Below are 23,261 nucleotides of genomic sequence, written 5' to 3'. Positions count from 1 at the left end.
ACCACAGGTCAACCACCAACAAAACCGCAAGGAGCCACAGCAAAAAAAGCAAAAGCTTTGAACTAGAACAAAAAGGAGTAATTATTTTTATCACAAATGCAAATACTTCGTCAATTGACAAACACCCAACCATCAAGCATTTAGAAATTGGTACCTAAGTGGATTCTGCCATAAGGGCAGATGGGCCTACTAAAAAATAGGCCTATCTGCCCCAAGGAGGGCAGAAAATACATTTAGTAATGTGTCCCCATGGGGAGCGACCCTTGCCCAAGGGGCCACCCCCAAACAAAAGAAAACACACACACTAGCCCTGGTGCCTAAGTGGCTTCTGCCCCCTTTGGGGGGCAGAAATGGGCAACAGTTCAATGCCCCCCTTGGGGAGGCGCCCCCTTGCCCAAGGGGACACCCCCACATAAATAAACATATTAAAAAATCCCTGGTGTTCTAGTGGTTTCTGCCCCCCTTGTGGGCAGATCAGCCTAAAAATAATAGGCCGATCTGCCCCCAAGGGGGGCAGAAATAGCCTTGGTACACGTGCCCCCAAAGGGGGGGCAACCCTTGCCCAAGGGGCCGCCCCCCCATCCACTAACACACACACACACACACACACTATCCCTGGTGTCTAAGTGGCTTCTGCCCCCCTTGGGGGCAGATGGGCCTAACAAAATATGCCCATCTGCCCCGAAGGGGGCAGAAATGGCCAACAGTTCAATGCCCCCCTTAATAAACATATAAAAAAAATCCCTGGCGTGCTAGTGGTTTCTGCCCCCCCTTCGGGGCAGATCAGCCTAAAAATAATAGGCCGATCTGCCCCCAAGGGGGGAAGAAATGGCCAACAGTTCAATGCCCCCCTTGGGGGAGCACCCCTTGCCCAAGGGGACACCCCCCACATAAATAATTATACACAAAAAAATCCCTGGCGTTCTAGTGGTTTCTGTTCCCCTTGGGGGCAGATCAGCCTAAAAATAATAGGCTGATCTGCCCCCAAGGGGGGCAGAAATAGCCACAACAAACATGCCCCCAAATAGGAGCAACCCTTGCCCAAGGGGCCGCTCCCCAACACAAAACACTACATAAATAAACAAAAACAAAAATCCCTGGCGTCTAGTGGATTCTGCCCCCCTTGGGGGCAGATCAGCCTAAAAATAATAGGCCGATTGGGGGCAGAAATGGCCACAACAAACATGCCCCCCAAATGGGAGCGACCCTTGCCCAGGGGGCCGCTCCCCGACACAAAACACTACATAAATAAACAAAAAAAAAATCTCTGGCGTCTAGTGGATTCTGCCCCCCTCGGGGCAGATCAGCTTAAAAATAATAGGCCGATCTGCCCCCAAGGGGGGCAGAAGTGGGCACAACAAACATGCACTCCAAAGGGGAGCGACCCTTGCCCAAGGAGCCGTTCCCCGATGCAAAACATTACATAAATAAAGAAAAAATAAAATCCCTGGCGTCTAGTGGGCATTCCTGCTGCCCGATTGCAATGCGATCGGGCAGCAGGAATGCTCAAAGTGACACCGGGGGAAAGCAAAAGACTTTCCTTTCCCCTGGTGCCTCTTTGTTCCAAACCCCCACCCGCCAGAGGAGAAACATACCTGTTTCTCCGATCACACCCTGGAAGCAAATGGCTTCCAGTGCGACCGGCACCCTGTAATGATCTCAGCACGCTGACGTCATTACGGGGGGGTGGGGAGGGCAGGGGTGGAGGGGGAACGGCTTCCACTTTCAACCCTGCCTTGGAGTGCCAGTGCTCCCTCTGAACTCAGTGCCCAGGACGTAATGGTTACGTCCTCGGCGCATGAGCACTGTGTAACTGTGTGCCCATTACATCCACGGCACAGAAGGGGTTAAAAGACCCAATGTGGCGGTCCTGGAATTTAACAACTGGATTGATATGGCCGGGATACAAAGTGCACAACCGGAAATAAACTGGGTAAGAAAAAGACCACTCACTGGTTCACTAAAGAACCGAGGGAGGTGAAATTTCACCTTAGAAATGCTGAATGGAATGGAGGAGGAACTGTGATGACTCCAATAAATTAGCCTTTAAAGAAGCTATGCTGACATATAAAAAACTGGATATGCCAGAAAACATTAACGTTATCTCAAATAGATTAGGCGTGGCTCATAATTCACAGAAACAACTGTTTGTTATTCTGCAGTCTTTCTAGCACAGATAAAATTAGGCAGCAACATTCTAAAGGTAGCATTTTCAAATACACAAGTAAAAAGCTACCTTCACTAAAAGATGTATCTTTAAATTGTGAGTTCAGGGACCCCCAAACTCCATATCGCGATCTGCTCCTAATGGGAAATTGCACTTAAAAGACATTTCAAGCCAATCCCCATGTTAACCTAAGGGAGAGACAGTCCTTGCAATAGTGAAAACCATATTAGGCAGTACTTCACAATCAGGACATGTAAAACACACCAGTACATGTCCTACCTTTTAGATACCCAGCACCGTGCCCATGGGGCTACCTTGGGCCTAACATAGGGGTGCCTTACATGTACTAAAAGGTAAGGTTTGTCCCTGGCAAGTGGGTGCACTTGCCAGATTGACATGGCAGTTAAAAACTGCACACTCAGTCACTGCACTGGCAGGTCTAAGACATGTTCACAGGGCTACTCATGTAGGTGCTGCAGGCCTACTAATAGCATTCGATTTACAGTCCCTGGCACAGTAAACTAAATGCGTAAAGACTGAAATTGTGGTGCCAGGTGAAAAACATGCACTATGCACCAATATTTTGTGTCCTCTGGACATGGGGACACTTTTGGTCCCAGAGCCGGTGGCAAAGAGCTTTGGGATCAGTATTGACCAAGATTTCTCATTCAGGCCACCCATCAGCACAGTGGTTTCTAAATGTGTGTTCCTATTAGGAAATTAAGAAGGAAGGAAAGTAAGAAAGGTTCAAACCTACCTGACTCAGGATGCCGTGAAGTATGTAATGGCAGAAGTCATTGGCACCAGACTAGACTACCTTGGCCTCCCTGATAGTGAGCTAAAGAGGCTACAGCGGATTCAGAATGTGGCAGCCAGATTGATTTTTCGGTTACTTTGCAGAACAGACATCATCCCTTATCGTGAGAGGCTCCACTGGCTGCCTATCACGCAGTTTACTACTTTCGAAGTCCACGGTTTAGTCTGCAAATCAATAAAGGAAGTGGAAACATTGAAGGGCTTAGCACACAGGACACTTCTCCTTCTCGGCAATATCCTGAGATCCTATTGAGGAAAAGGAAACGCTTTTGCTCCTGGAAGGGCTTAGCTAGTGAAGGGTGAACAATCACAAGGATTAGAGAAGCTGCAGCACATTGACGGGAGTGAGCACGCTGACAAGAGGAGGAGAGAAAGAATGCTGAAGAGCCTTAGCGGTCTGGGCATGATCTGTGAGCTGTGGGCAACAGGGGTACGGACGGACATGGCCCGCAGATCGCGGACGTGGCATGCTGTGGCAGCGACCACACCAGGCAGAAGTGAACGCTGGCAGACGGGGTGGAGGGCAGGGTGACGCTAAAACCTTGTCCCTCCTGTCCCTGTTGACCTGTGAATCAAGGATGAAGCCAGGAAGCCAGAGGAGGCCCAGAGGAGCCAGGGGGTGCCCAAAAACACCTAGGAGAGGTGTGGAACCTACAGCTAATGGCTACTCTAGCTACTAAGGGATTGCAGCATTCTCTTCCCCCCCACGGGTGGAAAAAGGTCAGGAGTAAGAGGGTGGGAGGTAATCTGTTTGTGTTGGCTTGAACTGCTCAAACCTGCCAGCGTAAGCCAGTATCTGCACAGTATCTGCATGGTATAACTAACTCTGCAACTCTGCGTACACTCTTTAGTCTCCTCCCTACACTTTACCTGTCCACTTGACTGCCTGTGCCCCCCTACGCCTTTGTATTCTAATAAAAGGGTACATAAGGATAGATGATAGAAGAAAAAGAACACAAGGATACAAGGACAAACGCGGCTGCACTGGGGTCTACAGAACTCCTAAATTTCCTGCGTGATCATTCTGCCCTCAGCCTGTTACCAGAAGGGAGCGCTCTGCTGTTTTTATTTTTTAATTGGGCAATCCAACGGTGACTCTCCAATGAGGATGTGCAGAGACATTGTGATATTGTGATATTGCAACCCTGAGGCGCTGAGATTTAGGACGGCCAGCAGGTCAGGGCTGGTGCAGCGTGGTGTGGTGTGTGTGACTGAGGCACTAGAGCCAGGGTCCTAGGGTTGAGCCGGGGTGGAGCAGAAGCGGCCAGACTAGGTTCTGGTGCGGCTTACTCCACTCTGTCACCTGGACCTGGACTAAGTGGGACACACTGTTGGGATACGTTATTATAGTGTACTATCACACACAGTGCTGGACTGCCGTTGATAAATCAACTGGCCTTTGGCTGTTGTTGGCTATCGGTGGTGGACAGAAAGCATTTTAAGGATTTTAAGAGTGGAATGTCTTATTCCAGCATTATGGAGGTGAGAAACCAGGATTGTAGGCGAGATGGTGTTGAATGCCGCGGAAAGATCCAATAGCACAAGAATTGCGCCTTGACCCTTATCCAGTAGTCTCCGTATGGAGTCAGATGTCGTTAGTGGCGCTGATTCCGTACTATGAGCCCTTCTAAACCCATTTTGTGACTGGTCGCAGCCTCCTACCTGGTTAAAGAACGTGGAGAGTTCATAATTAATGTGTTTTTCAAAGATCTTAGCTAATGTAGGTAGCAAGGAAATAGGTCGCAAATTGCTTAAATCAAATGCAGTTTGAGCAGGCTTCTTTTTTAAAGGAATAACAGTGGCCTGCTTCCATGTAGAGGGGAAAATCCCTGAAGATAGGACTTCCTGAAAAATAGTAGCTAATTTCGGAACAACCGGTTCCGAAATCATCTGCAAAATGCTGGGTGGACACGGATCCATAGGTGAACCTGACTTAATCCCCAATAAAAATCCTGTAATCCTATCCGGCAGCAACGGAGGAAAACATGTAAGGAGAGAGGTAACCTGAATCGAAGAATACAATGGGGCTAGCCAGGGGTCTATCAAAGGGAAATCTGCATGCATTCAATGGATTTTAGTTTTTTAAAAACCCGCAATTTGATTATAAGTTGCCTGAGAATTAGGTGATCTGGTAGGGGGGAACAGGAGGCATGATTAAAGAGCGAACTACCTTAAATAGATCTTTGGGAGCATTAGGTGCATTCTTGATTTTTATAGAAAAAAAGGCTGATTTTGCCTCAAAACAGGCTACCTTATACGTTTTTAGAACAGTTCTTAGTTTCATCTTCTCTATCTCATTAGGATATAACTTCCAACGTCTTTCTTGTTGACGGTACCTCCTCTGAAGCACCTTCAAGTCGCTATTAAACCAGGGTCAACTAGTTTTGTTGGGCCTCCCCTCCGTCTTTACTATCAACGGAGCCAGCTTGTCCATAGCGAGGACTAGGCCTGAGTTAAAGGCCTCCAAGGCAGACGTATGAACATTTTTAGCTACCTCCCATCCTTCCTTTACTGCCGGGCCCAGCTGAGTCTCGGTGATTTTATTCCATAGCTGCAAAGATTTGCTGTCCGCTTTTAACTGTTGGTTGGGGAACCACTTAGCACTTTTAAACAGGAGAAGGTGGTGATCAGTCAAAGCCAAAGGAATATTGGACACCGTCACCAGATCCTGTGGGCGGGCAAAAATCCCATCAAGAATGTGCCCTGCCTGATGTGTGGCCAGGGTGACTGAAAGAATCCACTCAAACGAAGTCATGAGATTCACCAACTCTTTAACATAAGGAAGCTGACCCTTATCAAAATGTAAATTAAAGTCCCCCAGGATAATGCAATTTAATGCCGCTACCAACGGTTCAAAAAGAATGGGCCAGTCTAACATAAATAAAGCAGCTGAGCCCGGTGGTCTATAAATCAGTAGGCCCTCAATCAGAATACAATTATTCTGGCGAAATTTAAAATACAAACCCTCACAGGACTTATGAGGAAGATTGGCCGGTTCCCACTGACAGAGTAGACCTGCAAGTCCTCCTCCCATGCCTACTAACCTATCCAATCTAAAAAAGGAGTAGCCACTCGGGAAGCTTCAATAAAATCCGGTTTTAGAATCTACCTAGTGTCAAAGATGGTTGGGAAGTCACCGGAGCCCAACCAGAATCCTTGCAAACCCTCTGAAAGATCTGCCCTAAATATGGCAGGAGCGAGTGTTTACACGGATCCGTCGGAGCCATATCATGTAGTGTGGATCCTGTGGAACACGCCCCCCGTGACCGGCAGCACTAGAGCGCTAACCTGTCTCCGCCAGAACAGAGGAATGGAGCGTCAATGGAGGATGGACGGGCTCTTACAGGTCCGAACCCAACCTCCGCGCTCTCTGTTATCTGCCCTGCAAAACCGGAGCAAAAAACTATTTAAACAATTTAAAAATTGAACCACATTTTAAAACATCTAAAAATAAGCCAGCACAGACGAGGACTCACTCTTATGCCTCGCTGCGCGGCCGCATCATGGCGACAGTTATGGCCCCTTCCCAGGAACACGCCCCCCCCCCCCCCCCCCCCCGTGACCGGCAGCACTGGAGCGCTAACCTGTCTCCCCCAGAACAGAGGAATGGAGCATCAATGGAGGACGGGCGGGCTCTTACAGGCCCGAACCCAACTTTCGCGCTCTCTGTTATCAGCCCTGCAAAACCGGAGAAAAAAACTATTTAAACAATTTAAAAATTGAGCCACATTTTAAAACATCTAAAAATCGAAACACATCTAAAAATAAGCCAGCTCAGACGAGGACTCACTCTTATGTCTATTTCATGGCTTGTTTCTGTTACAGTTAAAGAACTTCATATAGAAGAATGACTTGTAGATGTCTAATTCTACTATGACTTTTCTTCAGATCGTAAGAACGCCTATGCTGAATTCTGTCAATTTGTTCATTCTTATTACTGCCTTATGCAAGATTTAATTTTTGTGAGGTCGCTAAAAATTATGACATGTTTGGATAGACTGATTTTCAGTTTGACCCTCTCCGTGCGTGCTTATTGTCAACACCTGAAAGTGACACAAGTAGCAAGGCCACCTGGTTAGGAGACTTGTTCAGTGATTTGAGAACTCCGTGAAGGAGATATATTGTGTATTTTTTCAGACTGTATTACCAGTTTTAGATGTTTTCAACCTTTTTTTCTGTGAAAGGAAGACCCAGCCATTCGCTTCCTGCACAATGCCATGATTTAACTTATTGTTGTGCTTTTGAGTATACTGGTTCATGTTGATGTCATACACTCATTCAATAGTAATCAAGATGCCAGTTTACCTCCTTTTACATCAGAAAAATGCCAGGACTCAAGTCAGTGTGTTGGCATCATTTTGCGTAAAAAGTTGAGGAACATGCTTGAAAGTGATATTGATCCAGGAAGCCAGAAAGCATGAAGCAGTTTGCAGCTTTCACAAAAATGCAGTAAAATATCATTTGAAAGCCCTTCCAGATCATGACAACGTCCTCAAGCATGCAATGGTCTTCACCTTTTTTGAGAAACAAAAACATGGTTTTCATAGCATGCTGTTCTTGGTGGAATGGTTTGCAACCTACCTCACATTTAAGGATCATGATCTAGTTTGCTTCCAAGTCACCAGTAACATGAAAGAGAAAGTGCTATTATCAAAATAAACGGTGAGATTGTCTCTTGCAGGATGAATGTAATTTGGCATTCCCTTGAGACACACCTCGTTGTTGATACTAAGAGAAGTAAGTTTTTCCTTCTTTCAGAAGAAGCCAAACTTCTCTTCACTTTGCCCACAGCACTTTTGATGAAGAAAGGATGTTCTCAAGAATAACAGAATAAAACTAAATTCCACCCCCGTTTATGACTGGATAGAACCCAGACCTCTTTATTAGTGTTTCAAACCAACAGACCTCAATATGAAGCATGTTATAGATATTCTGCCTGAAAATGTAAACAAGAGGGCAACAACTGAGACACAATTAACCCAGAAGCAAAAAATAAAATGTTAACCTGTTATTTTGTTTTAAATTTGGTCTCAAATTAGAAGTGCCCATACCTCCTACACAAGTTAGTGTAAGGAGCATAACACTGTCAGTCTCTGGTACTTTTTCCCTCAACATTGTGAATGGCCTTACTGGGCATCTGGTCTTAGAGGGCTTTCGTATTTGCTGTCTTCTCCAGTTTGTCAGATATTGTACTCAGTTTGGACAGTAATTATTTAGTGTTCTAATGGACTTTAAAATAAACCTTGTTTATTTTATGATACAAGTGACAATCTGTCTCATCCAGAAGAAATGTATTTAATTGTGTGTGTGCTTACATATGTCCAGAGAACGTTAGTAAAGTACTCTTTATTATTTATTATCATGGTTTTACAATTGTTTTACAGTACGATCTGCCTACAACGGAGCATTAGGTTATTGGCCTTCCATTTCAGTCCCTTTGCAGCAGTTTCCAGATCTTTTTGGAACTTCTTGTTGCTCAAAGGCTTGCAATTTCTGATGTTTATCTGTTCCCATCAACTTCACTGCTTGGCTTTATTCATGAGAAAGTGTCACATATTTGGTTGTTGAATGCCACTCATATGTTCACTGAAAGCATGGAAATGGTATGTGTAAGCCATCTGAAAACATAACAGCTATCAACATATCACAGCATTCCTTCCACTCTTAAGCACCTGTTGAGCTTTTGCCCTCCTGCTGCTCAATGAGGCCTGGATATGTTACCATGACAGAGGATTCCCTTTATCAATATATTAATATCAAACCCAGAAATATATTGCTGGTGCACCTCCTCAATTTTACTTTTAATGATTATGTTCTAGCCGTGTTAGAACCTTTCCTTCCAACCATACATACACACTGACCCTCTTCTCGTTATATCGATAGTATGTACTCGTAAGAGATTTTCTCCAACTTTCTTCAAGACAAATGCTCGCTACTCATGAATCTTATTTCATTGACATAAAACCTTTGTTTACATGACCAAATACACAATGCCATTTGTCTCCTCCATATTTCAAGCCTCTCATATGATCTGTGGGATGGTGTTCTCGGATTTATTCAATTAGTTGTGATCAGTGTAAAGTAATAATACTGTATGAGTGCTTGTAACTTTGATTACCAAAAAGTTTGTACTTTTAGTATGAACATTCATATGAAGATTGGGGAGGCGTGGCTAGCCGAGCATGATGGCAGACGTGTAACTCAACAGCTCCGTTGGGGCCTTCCGAAGATCCTGCAGTAATTGACATCCCCTGGGAGCCAGTAGCGCTGATCACGCGGGAGAAGACGGAGGATCCGGTGGGGGCAATTGACACGACTTTAAGGTCGCACGAGCGGCTCTATGTGACTCCCTGGGACGGGCCCGGGTGAGGATACCGCCGGGCCCTGAAAGCAGGCTCATGCACAAGAAAGCTGAGTTGGCGGCGGCGCAGCGAGGGCGCGTGAGACGAGAGGGGTGGATGCGGCCAGTACCCGCGAAGCACTGGATTGGCGCAAAGGGCCTGCAGGGAACCTTGCAGCGGGTTGAGACAGATGGAGGGGGGTTGCCGACCAAGCCAGAGAGCTGTCGCACCGACATCGTGGTCTAGGCCAAAGAGCACCCAGATGTGGATCTGCAAGTGTTTGTGACACTGCCACGAGTAGCCCCCCTGCCCGTTAGACGTTTAGCATTAAACATTTCACGCTGCGGATGACTTCCAGGGGCAGGACCAGAGGCAAAGCACTAAACCGTAAAACCCCAAGTGACCACAGTACGGGGAACATGGAGGACCTTATGCAACCCAAGGTGCAGGCCACCTTCAATAAGATCCTGAGTGCAATTGAGGATACCAAGGCGACCCTGCGGTACAACATTAACCAAGTGGCAGTAGAGGTGTGTCTGTTGAGGGCGGACCATCAAAAGCTGACGGACAGAGTGAGAGAGGCAGAGATAACGTTAACGAAGCTAACACCGAAACATGATGCCATGGCAGCCACGGTTTTGCATTTAACTGATCGTGTCCAGAGACTAGAGCGACGGGCAGAAGAAGCCGAAGGGAGAAGCCGCAGGAACAACGTACGTGTTGTGGGTCTTCCGGGGGGCAAGGAAGGAAAAAACATGGTGGAGTTCCTCGAGGGATGGCTGCGTACGGTGGTGGCCCCAGGGCACCTTACTCCATTCTTCACTCTAGAGCAGGCACATCGGGTGCCCTCGAGACCTCTGGTGCCAGGGAGGCCACCTCGAGTGGTGGTGGCAAAGCTGTTGCATTACAAGGACAGGGATATCCTGCTCCTGAGAGCCAGGGACGCCGGGCCCTTGAGGGTGGCGAACGGTGTGGTGACGCTGTTTCCTGACTTCACAATGGAGGTCCAGATCAAGCGGGCCTTGTTCCTGGCAGTGAAGAGAGCCCTTAGGGATGAGGGGATTCAGTACTCACTTCTTTTCCCAGCCAAACTGATGGTGATCGTTGATGGTAAAACCATGTTCTTCCAAAACCCAGAAGAGGCATGGAAATGGTTGAAGGCGAGAGGATTGGAGGGGGCCATCGCACCAAGAATGATCAGACAGGCCGTGCAGGCCGCAGAAACCAGAGGAGACAGCGTGACAGAAGCCGCCTGCGAACTGAACCGACCATGGCTCAAAAAGAACTGGCGAAAAAGGAGGCGCTGGACGCGGCGGCATCAGTGTTTGGGAGACAGCCTCAGCGGACGGCGGTGGGAGAGACTCAGACCGTGCATCCGTGTCCTCGGGAGAGGTTTCTGACCATTTCAGAGGCGCCCCAAAGGTGACACCACAAACTGCAGATGAACTGGGCTGAGTGACACTGTAGTCTGGCCCCAAGGTGAGGAGAGTAATACTTTCAAGGCCCCGACGGGTACGGATCCACCCCCCTGTTGGTTTCTCAGCCACTCCGGTGAGACTGGTGAGAACTCCAACTAACTTGTTGACTTGGTTGCACTGTTGCACTGTTTCATGGGCAACCTACAGTTTGAGAGGTGCCGTGGGGAAGGGGAGTTGGGGTTTACAGTTGAGTACTTTGATGGTGACGTGGGTGATGAGTATTGCATACATGAAGTTCAGCAGATGGAGGGAGGGGAGCGAAACGCCGGGGGGACATGGGAGCCTTGACTTGACGTATTCATTCCGACATGGCCGATTACAACTTTCTAACTTGGAATATAAGGGGGATGGGGTCACCCGCCAAAAGACTTAGAGTGTTGTCATATCTGAAATGACGGGGTGAACACGTGGCTCTGCTGCAGGAGACCCACCTCACTGCCAGTGAAATAGATAAACTGAGGCGAAGATTGAGAGGACAGGTGTTTGCCACCAGGTACTCTGCCTATGCTAGGGGAGCATTGGTACGGGTCAGGGCGGGAGTCCCTTTTCAGGCTTGAACCATTGTTGTGGACCGAGAGGGCAGGTTCGTGATTGTGGAAGGTATGCTTCATGGAAACCTGATTGTCCTGAGTAGTGTACTTTCCCTCATGTGGCACCTGTCAAGTCATCTCACACGCCAGCAGGGAGGGGGGCTGTTGTTAGGGGGTGACTTTAACAGTGTGAGTGATATAGAATTGGACCGCTCCACTCCACCGTTGGTAGGCGCACCATGGCATAAGATAGCTAAACATTTACGGGAATGGATGCAGGGCTGGGGTCTTGTGGCTGTCTGGCGTAGCCAGCACCCTAAGGATAGGGACTACTCCTACTACTCGAGCCTGCACCAGTTACATACCAGGATAGACAGGGTGGTATGCTCTGTCAATGTAGCGCAGGGAATGATACACTCTGAGTACCTGGGGCGCACCCTTTCTGACCATAACCCCCTGATGCTTACCTGGAGGGCGACTGAAGATAGGCCCCCTATACCAGTGTGGAGATTGGGCCCCACTTCGCTGGAAGATCAAGCATATAGGGAGGCACTCCGCTCTTATCTTGCGGATCACATTAATATCAATAAAGGATCCGCTTCGGGCAGATGTGTGGAGTGGGAAACACTCAAGGTCGCAGTAAGAGGTCAGTGCATGGGACAGACAATCGGGAAAAAGCGGACACTGGAGCGGGAACGAATAAAACTGGAACAGGTCATCCATGAGGGGGAAAAGGAAGGGAGTGGAGCGGAGTCGGAAAGCGACAGGTTTGAGGAGTTGAAGATATCTCATGCCCGGATTGAGGAGCAGTTGAGATGCCACAGTGTGCAGAGATATTTGGCCTCGATACAGGCAGAGGATGGCAGTTCAGCTAAGATGCTCGCGTGTTTGGTGAAATCCAGGGGGGAGGGATCGCCTATTGTGAGTGTGCGTGACATGAGGGGATTGCACAGATATAAACCAGGTGACATTAATGAGGCCTTCAAAGAGTATTATACCTTTTTATATAGAAGCCCGGACATGTTAGGGATTGAATCGCTTAATGTCTACTTACATCCGCTGCCCCTGCCTGTCTTGGCATATGAAAAGAGGGACAGGTTGGGAGGGCCGGTGACGCTAGAGGAGGTCCAGGACGCCATCACGCAATTAGTGGCAGGGAAGACACCGGGCACAGACAGCTTCCCAATGGACTTCTATAAGAAGTACTCAGCTCTTCTGGCTCCCCAACTGGTTGAAATGTACGCAGAGGCATTCCAGCGGGGTCTCTTACCCGACTCTTTGAGGGAGGCTTTAGTGGTCCCACTACCCAAGCGGGCCACTGGAGAGGTATCAGTGACTGACTTCCGCCCGCTGTCGATGTTGAACTGTGACTTTGAAATTCTAAGTAAGCTCATGGCCAACTGACTTCTCCGACATGTCCCCAACTTAATACATGAAGACCAAAACTGATTTGTACCAGCACGAAGCATTTCACTGAACCTAGGACACCTATTTGCTCTTTTGCATATGCCTCAGATGGAGAAGCCCTCTGATACGATGCTCCTACCGATAGATTTTGAAAAGGCATTTGATTCGCTTAGATGGGACTACTTGCGGACGGTGATGCGCCGGATATGGCTGGGCAAGGGATGGGTGAGGTGGGTAGATATGTTGTATGCAACACCCCTGGTGAGAGTAAGGACAGGCAGAACGGTCTCGGAGGCATACCCCATATGTAGAGGCACTAGGCAGGGCTGCCCGCTGTCCCCATTATTATTTGCCTTGGCTATTGAGCCGTTGGCATCTCGGTTCCAGACAGAGGGCAGAGGCCGAGGGGTGGAGTGGGGGTAAGTAGAACATATATCTCACTCTATGCAGATGATATTTTCATTTATCTCAGGGACGGCGAGTCTGGACTACCTTGGGCATTGTCTGAGTTGGACGGCTTTGGTGACCTTTCGGGGCTCCACTTAAATAGAAGCAAGACATATATCTTCCCTCTAACAGCAGGTAGAGGGCGACCCTCATCGTGTCCAGAGGATGTAGTGTGGGCCCCGCACACCTTCAAATACCTGGGCATACAGGTGTTCCATGACCTTAGGGATCTCCGTGAGGACAACATAGGCAGGGTGCTCCACTCTCTCCAAGCGTCCGTGGGGTTCTGGCGGTCCCTTAGGTTGTCCATAACGGCCAGAATATCCTTGTCCAAGATGATCATGCTCCCCGACTTCTCTACTGTTTCACCAATCTCCCGTTGTCAATACCCTCGTTGTGGTTCCAGGAGTTAAACGCACTGCTTAGGGACCCCATCTGGGATGGGGGTCGCAGGCGCACTTTGCTCTCTGTCCTTTGCAGACCGGACCTAGCGGGGGGATTAAGTGCCCCAGATTTTGAACTCTACTACCTGGCATGCCAGATGCAGTGGATCTCTAGGTGGTTTGCAGGGGAGGGCCGATTGGATAGGTGTACTATTAATGGGGTGAAGAGCAGAGATTGGATTATAGCGCGTATGATTGATCGACGTGGAGCGTGCCGGGAGGAAAGTATCCTAATGAAGGTTGCCTCGCATTGTTGGAAGCGATGCTCCCAGCGGGTGGGAGTGCGAGTGGCTTACTCCCCGGCTCTGCCCCTGTCGGTGCTGATACACAACACTTCAGACCGTCTTTGATGGGATCTGGGTTGGGAATTTGGGCGAGAGCGGGGGTAGAGACATTGGGCGACTTCTTTCGGGATGGAGTACTGAGGACTTTCACTGACATGAAGGACAGGAATGGAGTACCGGATGGACAATTTCTATTATACCACTCTCTGACATTTCGTATAAAGAAACATTGGAGCACAGTCAATGCAGAGCCTGATGTACTTAAGGTCCTGCACCTCCTGCTATCCTCGGTGGAGGATGCACACCTGGTTACTAAGATATATAGGACCCAGGCTGAGTGCACCATGGACCCCTTGAAATCACTAAGGGGGAGGTGGGAAAAGACATTGGGTAGGGACCTAACGGATGCAGAATGGCGGAGGGTGCTTGCATACCCGCGGACGGTTTCAATGAACACTCGCCTATGGTACATACAATATAATTATATCCACGGGACGTACCTCACTCCACACCGGTTGACCCATATATATGGGGGTGACCCTAAAGAATGTCCCAGGTGCAGGGAACTAGGTGCAGACCTAGATCACATGGTATAGCACTGGCCAGGGCTACAGCGGTCTTGGGAGGCAGTGCTGGGTGAGCTCAAGGCACTCCTAGATACCACTTTAGCCTTGACCACTTCTCTTTGCCTGTGTGGCCTATACCCGGGACTGGCTAGCAAGACGGTTAGTGGTCGATTCCTAGATCTGGCACTGGTGCTTTTTAGGAGACGAATCGCCGTGGGATGGAGGTCACCTGGATGTCCTCCCTTGGTGGTCTGAAGACGAGACGTGACGAAGTGGGCTAGGGCTGAACTTCAGGTCCTGAGGCGCGAGGAGGCGCAGGGAATACGCCAGAAACCCATTGCTCCCCCATGGGAGGAGTTGTTGAACAAGTGGGAGCTCCGAGAGCGCGCAGAGGGAACACCTCCGGAGGTAGTGTGATAGACCACAGACTAGAATTGAGGATGGTGGAGTCGGGAAGGCTACGCCAAACCTGAATATTGTCTAGAGTGCTGGGGCTTGATCCACACATTTTTAGTGCGAGTGAGACAGACAGATAGCAACCAGGGGTAGTCGACCCCGACTGTGCCTGAACGGGACGACATAGTAATGCCTCACCTCAATGATAATAGGGAAGTCCCACCTGATAAGGAAGGCGGGTGATTACGGATGGGCTAGACCCACCCATGGCGGAAACTCATTGAATCTCCTACCTCACTGTAGGCAACCATTCAACCTACAGCTCACCATCATGTATATAGTTCGCTTGGTGTTAGATGCAAGTTGCCAGGTAGTAAGGATAATGGCATTATGGATACAACATGGGGAATTATATATGGAGTACTCAGAACCAAACTGATTTGAAGGTGCACAGAAGTCAATACTGACCAAGACTAAAAATCTCGCGAATTCAACACTGTTGAATGTACCTAAATATTACAGTTGTTGAAATGTATGGGTAAGACTTGAGAATGTGCATGGCGCAAATTGAATTGACAATGTATAAAAGCAAAATGTTAACAAAAACACTTAAAAAAACAAAAAACATTAATATGAAGATTCATGAGTAGTGAGGATTTGTCTTGAATAAAGTGGAGAAAATTTCTTATGAGTACATACTATTGAGAGTAAGGGTGGGGGACAGGATCACTCCTTCCACCGACCCATCCCTCTCTGCAGAGGTCAGGAGGTCGGGGAGCAGCTCGCTCTCCTCCTCCTTTCCTACATCCATCACCATGAGCATGGTGACTTCGGACCTCTCAAACTGTGGTTGAGGTGATTTACTTGTGAGGGGCTGCCTTGGGGTCTCGAGATCCACTAAATAGGAGGTCTTTCCCTTCCTCTCTATCACCTCATAAGGCCCAGTCCACAAGTGTTGGAGGGCCTCCGGCTCCACAGCCTCTACAACCCACACTTGCGGCCCAGGTGTCAACTCCACCAGAGTGGCATTCTTATCATACCAGTCTTTCCTGACATCCTGAATGGCTTCCAAGTTGTGGGATGCTTGCTTCCACAACTTGGCCACCTGACTCCAGGAAGCCAGCATGTAGCTTACTACATCCCTGGACGTCACCTTTGGAGACTGCTTCCAGCCCTCCTTGACCAAAGCTCGAGGTCCCCTAACCCTTTGACCGAAGAAAAGTTTGAAGGAACTAAAACTCACTCCCTTCTGGGGGACCTCCCAGTAGGCAAACAACAGGCATGGTAAGAGGATATCCCACTTTTTCCTCAGGGCCACTGGTAGGCTTCTGATCATTCCTTTTAGGGTCTTGTTGAATCTCTCCACAAGACCATTAGTTTGAAGATAGTAAGGTGTGAGAACCTTATACGTCACTCCACACTCCTTCCACATGGCTCGCATGCAAGCCGACATGAAGTTTGTGCACCTGCGGGACGCAACCTCCTCAGAAAATATCACTAGGGAAAAAATTCCCATTAGGGCCTTTGCCACCGCCGGTGCAGTTGTGGTCCTCAGAGAGATTGCGTCGGGGTCCTGAGTGGCGTGATCTAACAGAACCAGGATAAATCGGTGTCTAGCAGCCATCTGAGGATCTATTGGCCCAACTATGTTGAAGCTTACCCTTTCAAATGGGGTGTAAACAATGGGCAAGGGTGAAAAGGAGGTTGGAGCTTCAGCCTCAACTTGCCACTAGCCTGGCAGGTTACACAAGTCCTGCAGAATACATCTTAAGACACCCGGATGGAACAAAAAAAGTGAGGGGCAAGCTGTGCAAAGGTATTCTCCCAGCCAAATGTCCTGCCAGGGGAGTGTCATGGGCTAATTCAGGCAGGAAGGCTCGATAACACTGGTGGCCACTAGGGCCCTTCGGTTGCCCTGCCCACCAGTTTTAAGGCTCACTGTACAGCAGATTGCCCTCCCAGTAAAGGTGCTAAGTTCCGGAATCATCACTGGCTGCTTAGGCTTCAGCTTGCCACCCCAGGCCCTCGAGGGCCCTCTCTCTGTGCCCTACAGAACTACTCTCTGGTGGGTCCCCCTTTCTCTTGCCACTTGATAATCTCAGGCTGGGTACCAGGAGGCTTAATGTCCTCTTCAGTGGAAGCAGGGGCGGCCTCTGCCAGCTCCCCGTCCATTTCACTAGAGGTACATTCCGAAGTAGGTTTTCCCCGTCCTCGTCCTCTCACCCTTTTAGCAGGGGGCTGGGCCATTATTCCAGATAACAGCCCCTTCTGGCTCCATTCTTGGGCAGCCATAGATCGTGTGATAGCACAGATCCAGTCAGGTAACCCCAACATTTCCACATGACCCCAGAGCTCCACTTCTCTCCAGATAGTGTGCTCCAGGTCATGACCCAACAGACAAGCAACTAGCATGGCTGGGATTACCACGACTCAGCGAGCCTGAGACCCCACCCCACTCAAACAGCACCTAGTTTACCAGGAAACCATCCTCTCTGTTGTCTGCCACCACCACTTGTGAGTGGCCTGGGGGATGACCTGCTCTGAGGGGACCAGCTGACTCCTTACCATAGTCATGCTGGCTCCAGTATCTCTCAGAGCCTCCACCCCCTGCCCGTTGATAGTGACCCGTTGCCAATATTATCCCGTGTTGGTGGGCACTTGGATCTTGGGCACCATCTCACTGTCACCCAGGGACACTAGGGTAATGCCACTAAACTCACCCCCACTACTGGGGACTCTCTCCTCCCCATTGCTACGCCGGCGCAGCCCATAGCCTTTCCTCCAGCAGCCGGGGGAACACGCTATGGATACTTAGGATCTCCATTGTAGATTCTGTACCCATCACACTCGTAGCACCTAGGGTTCCTTGGGGATGGAATTTTATCCAGGGATGTTCTCTTTGGGTACCCTTTTACCTTGCAGGTGCTTGGGGGAACTACTAGAAGACTCCTTCTTTTTGTCACCCCCTTCTTTCTTGTGTGGGGGACCCTGCCCCCCTTTTGGAAGTCCCCCAGGAATCTTTTTGGACACTCGGGTGCTGGCACAGAGCTCTGCTTCCTCAGCAAGCTTCCGGCAGTCTATCAGCTTCCTCTCGGCCAGGTGTTGGCACAGGTCAGTAAAGCAGGTCCCAAGGAAGTGCTCCCTCTGGATTAGGTTGTATAACCCATCATAATCCTCTACCTTACTGTAGGAAGCTGGGTTGGTGTGTGGTGAACATCTATGGTGTTATCACTTTATACCAGGTCCAGGATTCCCCTATTGGTGAAGTGTTGGCAGTGTCTAGGAAGCCAGGGCTTTCTAGAGGTAGCTGTGGATGAGCAGCCAAGACTTATCTAGGAGACATGCAAAGCTGATGCAATACCACTATAGTCACACAGCACTATCACACATGAAAGAACCACACAGTGTTACAAAAATAAAGATACTTTTTTATGGTAACACAAATACTAGACTACTGAATAGGCAGTCACCCAACTGGAGGTAAGGAAACACACTATTATATGCACATTAGTAAACAGTAAAGAATATTGAAAGTAGTAAGCATTGTCAAAAGCATAGGTAAACAGTGAGGGCCATAGGGGACGACCAAACCATATACTAAAAAAGTGGAATGTGAAAGGCAGTCCCTCACCCACAGATGTGGAATCAGTAGGAGGGAGCTGGAGAAACTAGTAACCCCAAGAGGTGAATACCAGAGAGACCCCCAGCTACCAGGAGATCAGAGGTAAATACCTGTTTTCCCCAAAACCAACAAGAGGACTTTGGAAAAGGGCTATGCAAGACTCAACCAAAACTGGAAGAACCCAAAGGTGGCTCCTTATAGAAGAGGACCTACATAGGAAGGGAACCAAGTCCAGTTCATGATGGATTGTCCGGTTTTGACAGGATTCACCCACCCTTCTGAGGATGAAGGACCAGGATGACAGTGGACGAAGAAGGCCAGCTGTACAGCACCAGAGATGAAGAGGAGTCCCAGGAGTGATGCAAGTGGTGTTCCACATCAGTGGTCAAGATGCAGTTAGTGGTGCTGGAAAACCACCGACAAGCCTTGGCAAACTCAAGAGATGGCAAAGAAGGTTTGCAAGGCTGAAGAGGACCAGCAAGATCCAGGGTACTCGACCAAAGGACGGTAGTCCGGGGTGACCCTCAGTAACTGGGAGAGTCACAAGAAGAGGAGGTAGCCCTCTAAGGCAACCCACTGGCAGTAGGCACAGGAGTCGCAGTGAGGCCCACTCTGCACACCTGAAGAGGAGTCACAGGAGCAGCAGGCAGGAGACTGTGCTTTGCAGGAAGGCGTGCTGGAGGCTGGGGCTATACAGAAAGTGAAGATCCCTTGGAGGAGGAGCAAACAATCCTTGGTAGCTGCAAGATTTTCAGTACACAGGGGCACTGTCCTGCTAGTACAGGCAAGGGCTTACCATCTCCCAAGTAGGACAGCTGGTAGAGAGGACCAAGGGAACCACTCCAGACCACCACCTGTGATGTAGGATGCACGCAGTTCCGGAAGAGAGCAGAATCACACAGCGAGTCATCGTTGCAATTGGTGCCTGCAGATGGAGGAGAGTGACTCCACTCCAACGGAGATTCCTTCTTACTTCTTGTGCAAGCTGAAGACTCGCTACCCTCAGAGGATGCACAGCTGGGGAAATGTTGCAGTTGCTGCAAGGAGCCAGAGAAACAATGTTGCAGAGCAGAGTCATCGCTGAAGTTGCAGATCGTCAGTTCTGGGACGGTCTAGTTGCAGTCCCACTGGCCAGAAGATGAAGTAAACGATGCAGAAGAGTCCTGCTGGAATCCTGCATGTTGAATCTGAGGACCCACCCAGGAGGCAGACCCTAAATAGCCCTGGAAGGGGGATTGGTCACCTAGCAGGGTGACCACCTATCACAAAGGGGGTGTGATGTCATCTACCTGACATGACCACTCAAAAGCTCCCAGGGGCCTCTGCCCATTTTGGATTCAAGATGGCAGACTCAAGTAGCCACCTGGAGGAGCTCTGATGGACAGGGGAGTGGTACTCCCTTTCATTTGTCCAGTTTCATGCCAGAGCATGACCTGGGGGTCCCTGGACTGGTGCAAACTGGTTTATGCAAGGAGGGCACCAAATGTGCCATGTTACACCTATTTCCAAGGGGGAGGGTGTTACCTCCCTCTCCCACAGAAAATCCTTTGTTCTGCCTTCCTCTGCCTGAGCTGGTCAAGAAGCAGGAGGGCAGAAACCTGTCTGAGGGGGGGCAGCAGCGCAGGCTGCCTGAAAACCCCCAGAAGACTGGTAGTAGCAATGCTGGGGGTCCTCTAAGGAGCCCCCAGAGTGCATGGAATCATACAGCCAATACTGGCAAAAGTATTGGGGTATGATTCTGACATGTTTGATACCCAGGTTCAGAGTCACCATTATGGAGATGGACATAAGTAGTGACCTGTGTCCAGTATATGGGTAAAATAGCTTTCCTGCACTTACAAAATCCAGTGTAATGTAGCTGGAGTTTGTAGGGACACCTTTGCTCACACAGGGGTGCCCTCACATTCAGGTACCTGTATGTGTCATCACATACAGGTACCTGCACCCTGCCCTCTGGGCTAGGAGGACCTACCATACGGGTGACCAGCAGTGGCCTGGTGCAGTGACTTATAGTGAAAAGGTGCATATATCTTTTCTCTCAGGCTACAATGGCAGGCCTGCAGGCACATTTTGCATGGGCTCCCTTGGGTGGCACAATACATGCTGCAGCCCCTGGGGAACCCCTGGTGCTCCAATGCCCTGGGTACCTAGGTACCATATACTAGTGACTTATATCGGGCACCAGTATGGCAATGATGGGGTGTGCAAAGTCCTAACCAACCAAATTTAGGGGGAGGGAGCACAATCAGTGGGATCCTGGTTAGCAGGATCCCAGTGAAAACGGTCATAGCACACTGACAGCAGACAAAAAGTGTGGATAACCATGCCAAAAAGAGGTTGCTTTCTTACACTTACACAACACTCAACGCTTCAGTGCCTTTCTTGTGTAGTCAGTGAAGACAACCCAAGTTTGGGTTGCCAGTTTGCAACTGGCCATAAATCTCTGATGGTATTTCTCTGGGGTCAGACCAAACTTGCTAACCAAACGGTCTTCATAGCAGTTAGTATGGTCCCCTACATCTAAAGTCAGGAGGGTGTCCCTCCCAATGGGGGGCATGTATCGCCATAAACTACCTCCCCAGCTGCCCTCCAGGACTTGGTGTCACTTCAAAGGCTGCCAACCACTTATCAATGTCATCCCCACCTGGTAATCCTTTACCATATCCTTTGGGATTTGACCTCTACTCTCGATGTTAGACACTGGAGGGACCCTGCCACAATTATTATTATTATTAGATCTTATTTGTCGGGCTCCTATGTCCAATTCTTTGAGACGAAGGTCATGAGCCATCTTTTTCTCTTCAACAGCTAGTCTCAGTTCAGCTATAACCTGCTCTTTCTTCCAATTTTGCAAGAGCTATGGCCTGTTCCTTGGCAGTCCTGGCAAGCTCCAACTTTAATTTCCTTTCTTACCTCCTGTTCTCCAGCTCTTCTGGGGACATCCTCCATGAGGAAATGCTACTACCGGTTCCTTAGTGCCCACCTAGGTCTGGGAACAGAGGCTCCGCCCCTCCATCAATTGTCTGTCCCTGCCTCCTGGCCCTGTTCAGACTCTTGCTCATGACCCAGGTCTTCCCTCTGGTGTACTGCCTCCTTGGGGTGGGCCTCAACCCAGGCCCTCAAGGCTTCCTGCAACTCGGCCTTCTTGGCTTTTCCCGTGTAGGCCACTCCCTTTGCCTGGCAGGCCTCCTTGAGCTTCCAGACCTCCTTGAGCTGCGTCACTGTTAGACCTGACAGCCTTAGGGTGGTCACCCCTAACTTTTTGCCTGCCTCCCTCCACTTTTTGGATACTGTTTTTGCTGGCTTTTAGACTCTGCGCACTTTACCACTGCTAACCAGTGCATATGCCCTCTCCCTTAAAACATGGTAACCTTGAATCATACCTGATTGGACTATTTAATTTACTTATAAGCCCCTAGTAATGTGCACTCTATGTGCCTAGGGCCTGTAGATTAAATGCTACTAGTGGGCCTGCAGCACTGGTTGTGCCAACCACTTAAGTAGCCCCTTTTCCTTGTCTCAGGCCTTTCACTGCAAGGCCTGTGTGTGCAGTTTCACTGTCACCTCGACTTGGCATTTAAAAGTACTTGCCAAGCCTAAACCTCCCCTTTCTCCACATATAAGTCACCGCTAATGTGTGCCCTAGGTAACCCCTAGAGCAGGGTGCTGTGTGGGTGAAAGGCAGGACATGTACCTGTGTAGTTTACATGTCCTGGTAGTGTAAAACTCATAAATTCGTTTTTGCACTACTGTGAGGCCTGCTCCCTTCATAGGCTAACATTGGGGCTGCCCTCATACAGTATTGAAGTGGTAGCTGCTGATATGAAAGGAGTAGGAAGGTCATATTTAGTATGGCCAGAATGGTAATATAAAATCCTGCTGACTGGTGAAGTTGGATTTAATATTACTATTCTAGAAATGCCACTTTTAAAAAGTGAGCATTTCTTTGCACTTAAATCCTTCTGTGCCTTACAATCCACGTCTGGCTGGGCTTAGTTGACAGCTCCTTGTGCATTCACTCAGTCACACCCCAAACACAGGGTACTCAGCCTCACTTGCATACATCTGCATTTTGAATGGGTCTTCCTGGGCTGGGAGGGTGGAGGGCCTGCTCTCACACAAAGGACTGCCACACCCCCTACTGGGACCCTGGCAGACAGGATTGAACTGAAAGGGGACCTGGTGCACTTCTTAGCCACTCTTTGAAGTCTCCCCCACTTCAAATGCACATTTGGGTATAAAACAGGGCCTCTGCCCTACCTCATCAGACACTTACTGGAGAAGAAACCTGAACCAGAAACTCCATCCTGCCAAGAAGAACTGCCTGGCTGCTCAAAGGACTCACCTGTCTGCTTTCTACAAAGGACTGCTGCCTTGCTGTTGGCCTGCTGCCTTGCTGAACTCTTGCCTGGCTGTGAAAGTGCTCTCCAAGGGCTTGGATAGAGCTTGCCTCCTGTTCCCTGAAGTCTCAGGACCAAAAAGACTTCTCTTTTTCACTTGGACACTCCGTGTGCAGAAATTTTCGACGCACAGCTTGTTCCGCGGCGAGAAAAACACAGCACACCAACGCTGATCGACGCGACGCCTTCGGGACGACCGGAACTTCGACGCACGGCTTCGCAAGGACAACGCCGCCCGACCTCCAGAGGAGAAATCGACGCGACACCTGCCGTGAGATTGAAATTTTGACGCGCAGCCCCGCAGAACGACGCGCAGCCGGAAAACAAGCAGGAAAATCCACGCACAGACCCGGGACGTCTGGTA

Source organism: Pleurodeles waltl, chromosome 3_1, assembly GCF_031143425.1.
Source record: "Pleurodeles waltl isolate 20211129_DDA chromosome 3_1, aPleWal1.hap1.20221129, whole genome shotgun sequence".
Classification (NCBI taxonomy): Eukaryota; Metazoa; Chordata; class Amphibia; order Caudata; family Salamandridae; genus Pleurodeles; species Pleurodeles waltl.
The sequence above is the reverse complement of the archived record's forward strand: the minus strand, read 5'-3'. Positions refer to the sequence as shown.